At 41.2% G+C, this 16,698-nt stretch overlaps 1 protein-coding gene and 1 long non-coding RNA gene across 2 annotated transcripts in view; one reads left to right on the top strand and one right to left on the bottom strand.

Moving 5' to 3' along the window:
• The window catches only part of LOC105453282, a 146,419-nt gene that overhangs the window by 876 nt on the left and 128,845 nt on the right, over window positions 1-16,698 (bottom strand). The window lies entirely within an intron of this gene.
• LOC105453278 (neural-cadherin) overlaps window positions 1-16,698 on the top strand; it is a 150,341-nt gene that overhangs the window by 79,437 nt on the left and 54,206 nt on the right. The gene's annotated exons all lie outside the window — the stretch shown is intronic.

The following is a 16,698-nucleotide window of genomic DNA, read 5'->3' as shown; positions in this document are numbered from 1 at the left end:
CGAATTTTTCCCACATTTCTGCAAATTATTACCTACCGGTGGGATCTCTTTACTTTGAAAGATTTAAAATGCGATTTTCTCTCATTCGGTTCGTTCAATCAGATACGTTTACTTCACACAGTTCATTTACCTCTCTCTAACATTTGATATATAGCTGGATAATTAAATTTCACCTCAGCAATCACGCTTACGTATCAAACGAAATGAGGGCGTTTGTGTATCATTTGGGTCAGATTTCTTCTCTTTTCGCGCGGGTACATAATTTATACGCCGGATGGGACCCTTTTCGTACAGCAAAAAGCAGAAGACAATTTGTCGCCCGGTAAAAAATTAGGGCAACGGCATAGTTTTTCTCCCCTCCCCCTATTTTAATTTGCTCCTATTTTGCGTCTTTGGTTTTAATTATGAGCACCCTCATCTCCCTCCTTCGATTTCCAGAGCGAATCGTACCGATCGATCGCATTGAAAATTGTAAGGCTAGAGACGTTATCGTTCCTCGGGGACATCGATCCGACTGGCTCTTCTTTTCTTCGTTTTTTATTGTACCGCGCGCAGATGATAATTGACGACGCGATCACTGCAGTAACTTCCGGATCCCGGGAGCGAATCTCGTCTTTTGTTACTCCCCGAGTATCAATGCGCGCCTAAGTTCGCTAGTATCCTCGGTATGCGCATCTGACGTTTTCAGCGTTTACGGGATCTTCTCCGGTTACCCGCTCCCGCCCTCTCCATGCCCGCGTTCGTGCTTTGTTGCATAAAGTAATGACGACGGAGAGAGGTTCCGATGCACAGGTGCAGTAAAGCAGCGCGCGACGTCAATCTCTCGCATCCGATGTATCCGACAATGTATTCCGGGATTATCATCATTTCTGTGTAAATGTATATAGGGTGTGCGGCGAGTATCAAAGAACGATTTACGAGAACTGACAAATATTTCAATCGGCCACGCTCTCGGCGCATAATTTTCACGATAAAAGTATAATAACATTAAAACACCAGTGATTGAAATTTTGGGAGTACACAACGCGACGCAAAATTATAAACCTTTCCTCTGATCTTTAATAAAACACATTGCAATTCGGGAACTCTGTTTAACGAGAGATTTAACATGGAAATTATTAAACACGAAGGACACCGATCGGTATAATATGTTTCGAAATGAATAAAATTAATTATTACATATTTTTCTACTTTATGGACTACGTGATGCTGGAACAAGTATCATTCTCTACAGATCACGTCCGTTTCGCCGCAAAGTTTGTTAAGTCCCCGCAAGGATTATAATCCTAAAAGTTGCTGGGGAGAGTTGCCATCCCTATGCAAAATTCATTCGAGACGGCTTAAACCGCGCCCCAACGGAAATAACGTATTCGATGTTTTGCGGGAAAACGACACTTTTACAAAGTCCCCCGTATCCCGGGGAACTGAATCCAATTTGGCGACGGCCATATACCCGCGCCCCGTAGAAAGATTCATCAAAATTTCATTCTTCACTCGCTTAAACATGAGGCGAGAGCGTACCGCGTAATTATCAAGCTGACCGCGTAATAACGGGCGGGTGTAGCGGGTGTTATTGTCTCTTTTTTTCATGTCCCTTTTCACTAAACTACCAACGAAGTTGCTAAATAGATTAACATGTCCCGCACAAGCCTTCCCTCGACTCCAGGCGAAAATGTATCTGCCCGCGCGTAGCCAGCATTTTATTACGCAAAGCGCGACTTTTGTTTAAACGTCGACTTCGTTGAGCCTGTACAACAAAAAGTTTTTCTTACTGCATTAGCAAGAGCGTAATAAAAAAAAAATTAGCTTTATCCTAATAATATTAATTTTATGCAGGAATAATTTTTTACGGTTTTGTTACATTACAAAAGATGAAGTATTATTATTATTATTATAGTCATATTATTTTATTATAGTATATTATTCATGTAACAAAGGCGAAACCACTGAGATTTATATTTATATATAGCCGCGTTACAGAGTTTGTTTTCATTTCAAAATGACTGCTGTCAAAAAATTGTGTGTGTGTGCATGTGTGTGTTTGGCGCGTGCATGCGCCAAAATTTATAGTACATTTAAATATTTCGTGCGTACATTATCTCATTTAATTATCTTATTTCAACGATAGTTGTGCAATCTTCAACGTGAAAGTAATTACGAGAGATTTGTATCACGCGTCGTTTTAAAAGTGTCGTTTAAACCGGCAATGCGAAGTGAAACGCAAGTATTCAATTTACATCAAATCTCATTATCAGCAGACTTTAATCAGGTTACCTCATTAAAGAGTTTAATTAACAGCAAAGCGGTAATCCATGGAATCCTCATATTTCAGTATCAATTAAGTAGTGGAGAATTGCGCGGCCGACAGTTCGTTTTTATTCTTCTTCTGCCTCTTTTTTTTTACGAGAATTGCAGCAAATTTTTACATGTCATGTCTACCCGATAGAAATTATCATACGCAGCAATTTATGAATGTTTTTCGTTGCGCACTTTGCCAATGTAACGCTAATTGAATTTCTGTTTAAACGAACTTTAAATGGAACCGCTCGGTATTTTTTATCGCTTATACAAATTACAATTTTATTTGACAAACTTATAACTTTTGAAATTGAATAATTCTGTAATTAGGTCAATCGTCCAGTCTCTTTGGAAAGAACTAACTTAATATTCATCAAAGAAATATATTTTTACCGAAAAATGCGCATTGAGTGCATTTTCTCGCATATTCACCGCTGAGTAAAAAGCAAATTTTTGCGAAATTTAATATCCTTTGCCCTCGCGGAGGATTGTCGTTAACATGCTGTTTTTGCGAAACTCTTGCAAAACCAAAAAAAAAAGAGAATGAAAAAGAAAAAAAATAACAAGCACTACGAAAAACGTTCGCTCTTTTTGGGCGAAATTCGTTCTCGGGCTCGCGTGTACATAGCTGCCATTAACGAAAACTTCGTGAAAATCCGATATTTCACCAGGAAATTTACCGAATTCTGCCAAAATTCAATTGCGATTAACGTTCGGGATATTCAATGCACGAGCACGTGCCAAAAGAGATATCGGATATCGAGGTATTCTTGACAGATGACACTCCGCATGCCGGACAATTCGTATCGCATCACGTTTTTTTTCCCCCCCTCCGACGCTCATCATTTCGCATCCATTTCGCGCGTGATGAATCTTCGGTTACCCGCAGTATCGATAATGCCATTAGGTTTTCGACGCGATCCCCACGTGTGCGCCAGAAACTCGTAAATAATCCACGTGGACAACCGGCGCGGGAGAATAGCATCGCGAAACGCGCTAATTGGCAGGACGTGTTCGTAGCAGCGTGCCTGCAAAAAAGTGCGACAACACGCGGGAATATATCGGACCGGTTTGGAAAAATATTGAAAGTAAAGGTAAACACAGGCACCCGCAAACTCATTCGACATGCAAGTCTCCATTACGCCGTTTTCGTCGGAGACAGATTGACATCGAGTAAATATGACGCACCATATTTTTTGGATATGTATCTCTTTTTATGAAGTACCACGTATATGCCGAGTGAAAATCAAATTTGCATTTAAAATTATAATAAAAACCGATGACGGAAGACGTGATAAATATCCACTGTCTCGCGTAACTTCAAAGGTTGAACATTAAAAAAATGGACACTTCGAGCAAAAGTGTGATAACATCAATGCGGTGAATTCTGTAAAAGCACATGCGTCAATCATCGATTGACTTTCATCACGAATGTAAAGGCAAATCGATGAAATTAGAATGAGAGAACTTGTACATAGGACACATCAATGAAATTTAGATCTCAATGGCACACAACTGGCTTCTAGTAGAATAATTTGAATATATAAGACGATATATACATGTAGAATGCGGGAATATAGAATGGGACGTGTTCGTCTCAACATCTGCTTGTTCGGTTATGTTGCGGGTACCCAGAGATTAATAGCCCCGAAGCACGAAAACCCCCATCCGCCGTCCGTACCTGCTCTCGCATGGATTGTCAACGAGGCTCGGGGAAACGGAAGTTAGTCGCGGGCGAAACCGTGAAGCGGGAAGTGTTTTCGGATATTTGTTCGCGCCGTGTCCGTTTCACTTAGCCTGCAGGACGGCCGCAGCTTATCCGGTGAGTTATACCGTGAAACTTGGCGACGATTTTTATGTCGACCCGATCTGTCGTCCGTGTTTCTCAGGCTAAGTTCAGCAGTACGTAAGTTAGACCGTAAGAACTCGACTTCCGGGCAACTGAATTCGACCGCGGAGCACGCCGATAAATTTCGCGAAATATCGCATGTTTCATATTCGCGTCTTGTTAGCCCGCCAGCAACCCCTCGAGCGCGTTGATTCTTCTACTTTATCATCTAAACTCTCCTACTTTCTCATTCGGCTTTCGACGATAAATGCAAAATGGGATTGATGAAAATATGCGCAAAACAAAACAAAAACTTTACACCAAAAAATACATTTCTCGGCAATCTTAGAATCAACCATTTTTACTTAAAAAAAAAAAAAATAGCAAAAAGTCCATCACATTTTATATGAAATTTATTACTGCTTTTAACGCATTAAATATATTTCGGCGATACAATATTGTGATGCTTGTATAATTACAATTCTGATACAAGAAAATCCATTAGAAATTCAAGCGACGAGCAAACATAAATGCAAAATGGGACACAATTAATAAAAATACGCGCAAAACAAAACAAAAATTTTACACCAAAAAAATAAATTTCTCGACAATCTTAGAATCAATCATTTTATAAAAAAAAAAAAAAATAACAAAAAATTCATCACATTTCACATGGAATTTATTACTGCTTTTAATATAATGCATTAAATATTTCGGCAATATACGGTTGTGATGCTTGCGTTACAATTCTGACACAAGGAAATCCACTAGAAATTCAGGCGACGAGCAAACATTTAAGTATTTCGAGAAATTTGATATTCCGATGTAAACACCGGCACATTAGTCATCCGTTCACGTTTAGGGCTAATTCCGCAATCAGAACGCGGGCCAATATGCCGGAATTAATTCCAGCGTTGTAATTCGGATCGGGAGATGAAAGGATTACGCTCTACGAGGAGGAGGAGGAGGGAGTAAGTACTGATTGAATAGAGACGAAATGACGTCACGCTCGCCGTGGCTGTAACATTTAATCCTGCTTCTTGTTCGTGCAATAGAGCGGATCACTTGCAAGTGCTCATTACCGGAAGTTTCGAAACGCGGGGCGGGCACGATGCGTCGAGCAGCGCGAAACCGCGAGGCGATTATTACATCCGGGGTTGCGCGGCGCGGCGCGGCGCCATCCGAATCGCTCTCTCGTGCAGATCCCGCTATCCCCGCCGATCCTGCATTGCGGCCGTCTCAATGTTGATCGAGAGATTAACTTTCGTAATACGTTTTGCATATATACATATATATATATATATATATATATATATATACATACAGATATATTATATATATATCGTCGCCAACGCGCGGTAACGAAATTTCCGGAATTTGCGACGGATTATTAGCCAAATTCCGAGCGCTGGCCGGCCTGGAGAATGCCTGCGGCCCTTCGCCGTTGTATCGCCGTATCCGCGAACAAGTTCGACGCGACTAAAACGCGCTGGAGAACATCCAGAAGTTCGCCCGAGCGTTGTTATTATATTTCAGGTATACGCGCGCGCGCGCGCGCGCACACATACGCACGTACGTGTGTGTTTGCGGAGGGTATTATATGTGTGTCGGATAAAATCAACGCTGCAACGGATTATACCCGGCTATTTTCCATCGCCCGCGATAACCGCAGCGTAACGCGATGCATAGCCAATGAGCAATCGATACGCCGACACGCGATCCCCTTCGGTTGCGATTGCTCTACATAAGGGATGCTCTTAATCCATTAAGGCCATCTGCACTCGTAATACGTGATTGCTACTTGCGTTTACGTAACATTTGTAATGTATCTTTTATGCGAGTTTCGCATAAGTAGTTACTGCACAAACGCGAGCGCGATTAGAGAAGTTACGCAGTTACTTGCATTTTGGCCAGTTGCAGAACATTGCCGCGATTTGATTCTTTCTTTCCTTTTGCATCTCCTGAAAATATTCTGCAGTTTTTCAGACGCAAAGATTTAAACATTTTCAAAATTCTCCGTGATAGCTATTTATTATTACCTAGTAATTTAAGAATTTAAGTAATCTAAATTCTTATATATTTTTTTATTTTTAATTTTAGTTAAATAATTTAAATTTATTATTAGTAATTACTAATTTAAGAATTAGTAATTAATAAACTGGGATTAAATGAGTAACTGAGAAAATGACTACAATGTCGATTCAAGAAGAAAAAAAAATCGCTTTGGTTTATAATAATTAAAATATGTATATTTATTCATGACAGACAATGGCGCCAAAAGTACATCATATTATAAACAATATTGAAAATTATAATCACTCATTATTACAAGCAAATGAGAATTTGAGTGACGCATCTGGCATCATCTAATCTTCGGCTTGTGCGATATCTCGCGCGTGTCCGATAGAGAAGCGCGCAGTGTAAATGACAGTTTCCAAGCAAACGTCATTTCATCGATTAATTGTGTGATGGTTACGAACGACGAAGCGCAACGTAATCGATCACGGCCTCGAATTGATCACTGCAGATTTCAAATTTTCACTTTATCCTAAGAAAATTCCGACTTTCTGGCAAAATAATGATTCTTTTTTGATCAAAATTAACCTTTCGGTAATCGAGATATTTGCCAAAGCGAAGAAAAGCGCGTGTAGAAAAAGTAATATAAGTATTTCCTCGACTCTTGATCACTCAGACGAAAATTCTGCATTTTCCCCGCCGGACTTTCTCTATTTAGCACCGAATTGTACGTTTGTCCGCGCCAAGTGAAAAATACGCGAGAATCGTGCGAGCGCGAAATTCTTTAAACGAGATAGTCGCGCGCGCGCGCGCACACACCAGGGAAAAGCGAAGCGTGAAAGAGAGTTCGTGGAAAAGTTTCTTCCTTCAAAAAGAATCCCCGAGTAACGAATGTCCCAAGTTTCACTCCAATTACTGTGTATTTCTTACTTTGCATGAACATCGAGCGTGAAAAAAGTGCCGCGCGTTCGCGAGCGCGAGCCAGTAACCGGTGTTGCATGCCTCCGTCTTCAACGGAGCGCGTAACACCGTTGATAGAATCGGACGGTCAATCATTATCTTGGGGGATTGTCTTGAAACTATGCTGGGGAGGAGCCGGGGAATCGATGGAGGATCCGCGTTGTGTCGACTCAGTCATGTCGTCGCCGAGTCTAGATTGCATACCAGCAATTCCCGGCATTTGCAGAGGCAAATGGGATGCAACGATTTAAGATGGATGAATATTGTTGATCGCACGCACGCACGAACCAACAAAATGTATGTCTCACCCTCGAGTTGAATTAATTAATGTCGCTTATCGCTTTTTCTCTCCTTAAATATTACATCGCGACATTTTATTTTTGCATAAACGCGATGGCGTTTTCACAATTGCATTGCGATGCTCAAAAAGGGAAAATAATGCCGCGCATTTCGATATTAATTGGTGCAATATGCCATTAAAGTAAACAGCTCTCGTATTAACGCGGAACGGAATATGAAGGCCTCATTAATTTCTGTCGATCAATCAACAATACTCGTGTTTAATTGAGATTGTTTTTCGCTGGGAAAGGAAAATTCTTCCAGAGCGCATGACATTTAATTGCGTGACTAAATAACCGTTGTATGGATTGCACTTGGCCGCGCTCGCGCGATAATAACTAACTATTATTGTCCGGCAAATTAAATTTCGTTCCGCGCCCCGGGCGAAAATTATTTCACGGCAAGAATTAACGGTAGGGATGTCGTTGCTGAGAAGAGACTTTCCGCTAGCCGTTTAGCACCTCCGCCTCCTTATCATCGTAAATCCATTTCTTACGGAATTAATCCAAAGTAACACCCTTTTGCTTGAAATCATATCTCTCCCTCTCTCTCTCTCTCTCTCTCTCTCTCTCTCTCTCTCTCTCTCTCTCTCCAAAATTAATTCCAAGTAAGTCAGCAGTTCCCGGCGAAACTTCCGACATTGAAATATCTCACTTTTTCTTTCCACTTGGCAAGCGAATGGCGAAAGGTTCAAACAAGTATTCCATTACAACTCCATCGCTCAGGAATGGCTCTATCAGCCAGCGCGCTATTGTTACTTTCAAGATAGAACGTCTTTTCACCGGACAAAAGTACCGGACCGGCGTGCAGAAAATTTACAGATTCGAATGCCGGAGTTAATGTTTTCAAAAAAAAAAGCAAAGTAGGCCATTTCATCTCTTGCTTTTCGACGAAGTAGTTCGCCGATGTATTTCTTAATTTCTTAGATATTAAGCATAGATCGGTGTATTCCAATTATTATTTTGCATGTGTTACGCATTATTTTTTTATCTCTCTTTTAATTTAAAGCTACATTAATTAAAATTGTAATCTTCTTCTAGAAAACCAATAAATGTTGAAACTGAACAGAATTTGCAATTGTAAACTCAAATATCTGTGTCTCTTACTTTCATTCCGCAACGAAACCGTATTCTAAAACAAAGTAGATGTTGTGGCTCGATTTATTTTAATTTAAACTCAACCAATTTAATAAAAAGTACTTGAATTATGTAATTCATCAGCAAGCATATTTATATTACACTTTTTACATCACACACATTATATTGTTATTTTTATTGAAAGAGAATGTGACTAAAACATTAACATTTTTTACAATTCAAATCCGAATTTGTGGATTTTTAAATATTCATAAAAATTTCTCTCTTTTTCTCTATTAAAAAATAGATATCAATATATATCTGATGATGGGATATATACATATAATATGTACCTACATATATTCTCTCTCTCTCTCTCTCTCCTTATGGATTTTTTTATTAATAAATTTTAGAAAAATAATTTTATAATTTATTTTTTACAATTTCTTTAATGGCATTTTTATCAATACTAATAAAAAAATAAATAAATAATTTTAAATGTACGATTAAAAATTAAAAGGATTAAATTATAGGTTTTGAGCTCCAACACTTCGAGCTGAAAAATATCAAATATCAAAGGGAGAGTGTAAAAATTTCGCCAGCATACATACCATCGCCAGCATACGCCGGTCGATCGTCGCGTTTTAGCCGGTTGTAGCTTCGCCGTCCATCGCATTGGTCGGGCAGATGGATCCGTGAGCTCGCATGAATTTGTCCGAAGAATAGAATTTTCGATCAGCTGCTATGCGGTGTCGGCCGTCGTGTGCCTGTCAACCACTTGTCGTGCCGCTTGTCGTACGAATCTACAAATCGCATTTTACCGGTTTCCGCATTCTATGCGCGATCACCCAGTGCATCGTTCACCCCCCCTTCGCAGTAACGACGACAGCGAGCTGCGCATGCCAACCGAGCCAGGGAGAAAAACACTTTTGATGTTTTGCCGATATCGTCGCGCTTTTCCTTTGTTCGGAAAATATCCACGCTCGCGAGAGCCTTCGATCGTACGTGGGTTTATGATGAAACCATGATAAAAAGGCGAGCAGTTGTGAGATATGTATCGGTTTACGTTCATATTGCGTTTATACAAACGACTCCTCTTCCCTGCTCTTGTCAGTCAGTTGCAAATATTATTAAAAAGTGGACTATATTTTCATTGACGAGCGCACGTATGATATCTCCTATACGAGAGAGAGAATTCATAATTGCTAAAGCACTAATTAAAAATAAAAAAATACTTTAAGATAGGATACCTCTTTGTAAAATTGATAAAACTTATAATTTTTCATTTTTTTTTTTTTTTCGAGAACTGCACATATTTACATATTTTCCGTAAATTATACATATACAGAATTTATTAAATTTGTTGAATTTCAAATTATAATTTGCACTCTATTGATGTGTGTACATAATTCTTTCGAAATGTAAATAATTTCAAAATATAAATTGTAGACGAAATAACATGTACATCGATTTCAAAGCAATATTATTACGTCGGAATTTCGTAAAATAAAGTCGTGCCTCTCCGTGAACTGAAATTACACTTGTCGTTAGAAAAATTTTCTATTGCTTACGTAATAAGTCAGTAGCTCTGCGTAATTCATACAAATTATGCACGCGGAAACGCATTACACGCGTGGTTACCGCGTAAATTGGTTGCTGTATTAATAGCCGCTATTTATGACACTCGATCCCGCGAAATCCATTATCGACGCGTTTGCGTAACAATTGCGATGTAATTAGTCTCTATGCATGGCCAAGTAGATGGTTACGAACGATATTCAAATATTACATCAACACAATTTCCTAGGATTATCCATGGAATAGTATCCGAATATTATTTTGCCTAAATGTCACAGTTAACAAACAGTCAATTTAAAAAGTGTCGTTCTGTTATAGTGCAGAACTGGTGCGCAACGTTCGGTTACTCCGATGTTATTAATATCAATTTTTTATCCACTACAAACAATCGGACCTCCTGTCCACTTCCAAATGCATCGGCGCGACATATATGTTCAATTAGCAAATGGAAATTGCTCGGGCGAAATGTTAAGTATGATCGAAATGTTTGATTATGCTGTAGCTCGCTTTCGAAAAGCGCTCTTTCGTGAATAATAATCACGTAATACAAATAACTTCTCGCCGTTCTTTAATACATAAAATCGAGTGCTTCAGCTTCAATCGGGTCAATTATTTATAAAAATATGCATGCAATATTGCAAAATGCAAGAAGTACGATCTCCATAAAAGTATGATTATGCTAGCTTCGTAAAATTTTTCAGAGATTGTAAAAAGATCTCTTTTGCATATCTGCTATGCATATCTATATTATCCCAATTATTCGTTGCGCTTTGTTTCAAAGTAGTTATACATTTAGAAATAATATAATTGACATGATTGTAATTTTATTTATTTCGAATTTATGAAACAATAATTGTTACAAAGTGTACAAAGGTATTTTACACAGAGCTGTCATATATTTCAAATTGGAAATATTAAATATTTTCTGTCCACTGGTGGAAAACGTAACAAAAATTTCTTTAAAAAAAAAGTAGAATAATATAATTACACGAAATTGAATCGCTTTTTCACGTACTCTATCGTCGTTTTAGACGATATAATTCAAGATAAAGCGGCACCATTACAAAATTCATGATATAGAATCAAGCATTTCGTGGGAATGCGGTTCGCGTGGTTTTACGAATGATCAACTTGATTTGAAAATCAATACTCGATATCGGTCACAAAAAAACTGTTTGCACCGATGTCGATACTGTCGTCGAGCCTGCGTTTCGCGTACATATAAACGGAGTATCTCTTAGAAAGTTTCGAAATTGTCTCAGAAATACTTTAACAGGATCGCCCCATCAGAGTTAGTCGCCCCACATTATCGACGCCGCCCTCGTTAACATTGTATTATACCGTAATACAGCTCGTCAAAGTTCTGTGTTGTGCTCGAGCCCGGTTCCGAGTTCCGCACGAGAAGCGTGCAACGACTTCCGGCAAATCGGTTCGTATATTATTTATCGGTGCAACCTACACGGCGTCGTTCTTCTTCGGAAATAGATTCCGGTACTTTAGCCGAAGCTTGTTCCGCAGCAAGAAATATTCACGAACCTTTCTCTTCCGACTTTGACGAATCTCGGTAGGTTTTTAGGACAAATGAGATTCACTTTAGCCAGGTTCCTTTGTTTCTATTAGCATGCGAAATTAAGGATTAAAACTATCCTGCGAAGCTATCAATACTGCATCTCTCGCCGAGAGATGGAAAAGATCGAAGCTCGATATCTATTTATAAATTAGCGCAATAAAATATATCATTCACGAGAAGTAAAAATTTTGTTTCTCACAAATTTTTAACATACATATTTTCAATGATTTAGCTTTGCAGCTCAGTCTCAACTCCACGAGTATGAGGAAAAATTAATATACACATATATTCGCTCTATAAAATATTCCAAGTGTATCAAAATCAGAGGCAATTCGCGAAGATATAAGTCGGAAAGTACCGATCTCGTCTGTCGTGTTCGGGAATAGATTAGCGAATGTCAGAGCTGAATGCGAAATGCTCTTTGAAGATTCAATGAAGGATGATAGATCCGGTGGATTGCGGTAATGCCTCGACAGCCGCTTGAAAGTGGTTGCGCGAACAGATGCACGACTTCTCTCTCGAATTTTCCCCGTGACTATGCAAGACTTTAAAATTCTAAGATCGGAGTAAAGTGTTCCTCAACTCCTTCAGTTTAATATAAAATCAAACGCAAGGTAGAGAGAAATATGTATAAACGAAATCGTGAAGTATGTAATCTTATATGTTCTTATATATTCATATCAATCAATTCGCAATTTAACAGACGGCAATTGAAAAATAATTGGAAAATAAAGGATCAAAGATAAAAAAAAGAGATGAACTAAAACTTGATAAATATGGCTCGGTATACTTTATAAATATAAAACTGTGATCTACTTTTGTTAAAAGTACTAGGACTACCTTGACATACTTTCTCGATTGCGGTTTAACTTTGTTTGAATCCAACTGGTGCAGAACTTCTTTGATGCGCGTATTTTATAAGACATGTTACATCGAAAAGAGTGAGAGAAAGAGAGAGAGACGCACAAAGAAAGATGAAAACAGCTTTGGAATTTCCACTGATAAATTCTATTCGCGTCCTCGAGTGCGCACTCAGGAATTTCATACATTATTTATTATTTCTTATATTACAACTTTTCCACGTAATATATAATTTGTCTGATTCATATACGTTTCACATTAATCAAATTTGACGGAGAAAGATTTATAGAAAGATTTTTTTTTACGGGATTTGAGAAGGCGTTGAGAATCACTGACGCGTCGCACGATAGACAAACTTAATCTACTTCGTCATTTCCATAACATCATCCATAAGCCCCACCAGCTGGGGCTCGCGCGTCTCATCGATCGCTTTCTCCAGGATCGATCTGTGCCAGAACCGAGACGGAAATCTAATCCGAGTATGTCGCGCGCTTAATTAGTCGGGCACCACAATATTCGCTATAATATGGAGACTACCCGGACACGGCGAGCACTTTGCTTAGCCCCCCCGTCGCACCCGCGTCGCTATATGTTTTGCTGCTGTGTTGTTTACGACTACGTGCAGCACGCGTCGTCGTGGAATGTCCCGGATTTACGGACGGCATTCCATACGCACCGGGTTTGCACCGATCGAGATTTAACGCAGCGCTTTAATCCAAAGCAAATGTAACTGTATATTTAAACGGTTGTCAGGCACCGGATATTCGCCCATAATCTCTCGAGTAAATCTGTTGACGAGCGCTATTACCTATCCACATATTACACGCGCGCGCTCCTCCCTCAGTGCTATCATATTCCCCTTCCCTTTCCCTTGTCAGTTATACAGATACGGCAACTCCTCTTAGAGAATATTTAATGGCGAAAGTTAGGTACAATTTTTTAAATTATAAGCCAGGGAACGAAAATTTAACTTCATGCGGACTTAGCAGGAAGTTAATAGGGAATTAGCTATCAAGATAATCATAATAACTTTGAAAATTCTTGCGAGTTACGACGAACCTTTCGTTCGAAATAAGTTTTCCAAGGTATGCAGTCTCTCTTTCTTCCCCCCTTTCTCTCTCTCTCTCTCTCTCTCTCTCTTTCCGCGAGATAGTGTGTCAATAATGTCGAGCATTGACACTTATTTGAGACGAGCTGGAGTCTCAGACAGACTCGGAGATGCGATATCATGATATTTCACATGCTGAAGAGAGTGCAAAGGAGACATTCCGTCTCGCACCTGACAGTCGCGCCATATGAAAGACGCATTACGGAATCGTGTCTTTTATTTACATTTTCCTCCATCTTTCCCTTCCGCGCGAGGAAAGAAAACCCCGCCGTTCCTTCTACGCGAATTTGGTAGGTACGAGACGCACGGAAATAAACGCGCTGAATAAGTGCTGAATCAAAGTTTCGGATTCAACCGAGCATGTTGGCTGCAAACTCGAAGCACGTGCGCAACCCTTCCGAACGGGGACGCAAAACTATTCGGAATCGAATTCTCGAAATAATCGAAAAAAAAGACCCGAGAGAACGAGAATTAGGTAAAAAAAGATTTAAAAAATCCCGTTGAATGTTACAAAAGTTGCCATTTACACGCATTCAGATTTATATAATAAAAATAGGTTTGATTTTGAAGGAGAAGAAAATCTTTAGCTGATATTATTTGAGACAGATTAACAAAATTGTACAGCTACACATTTTCTTTAATTTTATTTGTCTTATGTCTTAAAATGAAAATTACTGCGTAAACGAGAATAATAAATTATTGATTAAAGAATAAAATACAAGTTTCGGGAGAAAGAATTTTAATGATTTTTCTAATTATAGAGTTGATTGAAAATTAATTCGGAGCGTGTAACATTATAGAACGCTTGAGATCATTCATACCGAGATTTCATTGTCTACTCTCAACTATTTGGCTGATCAATGGAAATAGCGTAGTGATTATATCATGGAATTTACCACCGTTTGCACTCTTCAACTAATGAACTAAATAACTCAGAGTGGTGTGTTACAAAGGGCGATTTAGAATCGTGTTAAGTACACATGATTTCATCCGAGGAAATATGGATAAAGCATTAGTGTTCCTTTAAATGGAATTTCCAAGTAATAAAATACTTCTCTTTTATCTAATACGATACGAATTCGATACAATATGAATAATTATTTCGTAAAACGCGTGTTTACTGATAAATTCGTAGCTCTTTGAGAATCTCGGATAAATATGGCAAAACGTAAACTTCCGCATGGTTGGACGAAGTATACCACTTCCGCCCACTTAGCCCTCTAATTTAGCCTTCCGTCATAGTGCGAGCGTTGGAACGCAGCGGAACGCAGGGCAGAATCCGTCGATCTCGTGCTCGTCAACATTCGCGCGTCTCTCACGCGTTTCCGCGTCCAGGTGGCCGCGTAGGCCAGATGTACGCACGGCAGGACCGCGCATTCCTGCGATTCCGCGTTACGCGGTGACACAGTATATTGACTGAGGGTGGATTGTGCGCCGCCGACTGATTTGGCGCGGCTGCGCAAATCTGGGCCCCCTCGTCGTCGCGGCGCGGCGCGGCGCGACGGCCGTCGGCCTCCGCGCGTATACCCATTGCTTTCCCCTTGCCGTGTGTGTATATCGCACGTAGCACGTTCGCGCGCGAACGTCGTGCCTCGTCCCCGCTTTCGTCCCCCTTGCGAGGAGTAGCTAGCTGTCCCGCCGTCGCCGCCGCCACTGCCGGCATCGTCGCCACCGCCGCCGCCGCCGCCGCCGCCGTCGACGCCGACGCCGACGTCGCTTCTCTCGCCGCGCCGTCGGACTCTCCCCCCCCTAACGCTGATCGTCCGTTACCCTCTCTCGCTCACCCTCACCCGCGTTCTCTCGCTTCCGCGACTCCTCGTCTGCTCTCGCTACTCTCCACTCGTTCCTCTCCCTTTCACGCCGCGTTCCGTCTCTCGATCACGCTCCGTTCCTCTCTCCCTCGCTGGACCCGCGTTTTCCACATCCGTCGCAGCACCGTGTGCCGATCCGCGATTTACACACGTGTGCATAAACGCGCGCGCGGAGCGACGCTGAACCGGGGTAATACGGTAAAAACCATGCTGTTGACAGGAGCAGGACGTACCGACACGTCGGTGCTGGCCCGCGGCGTGATTGTAACGGGAGTGTAACGCGAAATCGGAGCGCGCGATTCGACGCGCGACGGGAATCCGTCAGAAGCAGACGGGAACGGGTGACGCGAGGAGCGCGTGTCGAAGTGGCAGAAGTTACGGGGAGAAACGTCCGAGAGTTTTCCTCATCCCTACTCGACGAGCTCAAACAGCCAGGCCACATCCGGAGAGACAGTGAATCGCACAGCGAGTCGTGGTGAATCTCTCAGTGACGTGTGCACCTGTGTCTGTAGGTGTGTACGACGTCGGTTGGTCCAGTGTCGGGTGGTCAGCAGAGATAAACGTCCTCTCCCGGGCTCGCCGTGTGTGTATGCAGTGAGAGAGAGAGAGAGAGAAAGTGTGTGCGCGACAGTTCCGACCGGCGGGAGGTCGACCGGAAGCGGTAAACTAGGGTGATACCGCCGAAGCGGGGAACTCCCCCCGGTAGTGGTGGCCGAAGCCTGGTAGCGGTCTGGGTCCGTCGTCTATATCGGGCCGGCTCGTTTATGTGATGAACGTGGTTTAATGGTTGATCCGCTAAAACTCTTCTGGGTTATTACCAACAGCACCTACCTGGGTACGTTTCCACGAGATTGTTCGCCGTTGCGCGAGAGGGTTTTCGCGGGGGAAAGTGGGGCACGATTACGCGGCCCCGTTTGTTCATGCGGGAAAGGGTAGTTTACCAATTCAGCAGCGTGTAACGTGGCAAAATCCGCAACCGCGCTGCTGAAGCGTAATCCGAGAGCGTTCGCGATACCGCGTCAAGGATTTCATTTCGTTGCTCTTCGCGCAATTGTTCCCCGTTTTCCCCCTCGCACGATCCCCCGCCCCCCCCCCAAATGTACAATAAGCGCGTTGTCAGTGATATCGCGTGAATAATTTCTGCTTCGCAGTATATTACAAGGAGATCTGGAGAAGAGAGAGACTCCTTTTCGTCGAAGAACTCATTTCACTTCATTTTTATACTTGATCATTATATATATATATATATATAT

Source organism: Wasmannia auropunctata, unplaced genomic scaffold, assembly GCF_000956235.1.
Source record: "Wasmannia auropunctata unplaced genomic scaffold, wasmannia.A_1.0 LD336000.1, whole genome shotgun sequence".
NCBI lineage: Eukaryota > Metazoa > Arthropoda > Insecta > Hymenoptera > Formicidae > Wasmannia > Wasmannia auropunctata.
This window is presented reverse-complemented; position numbering and strand designations above follow the sequence as displayed.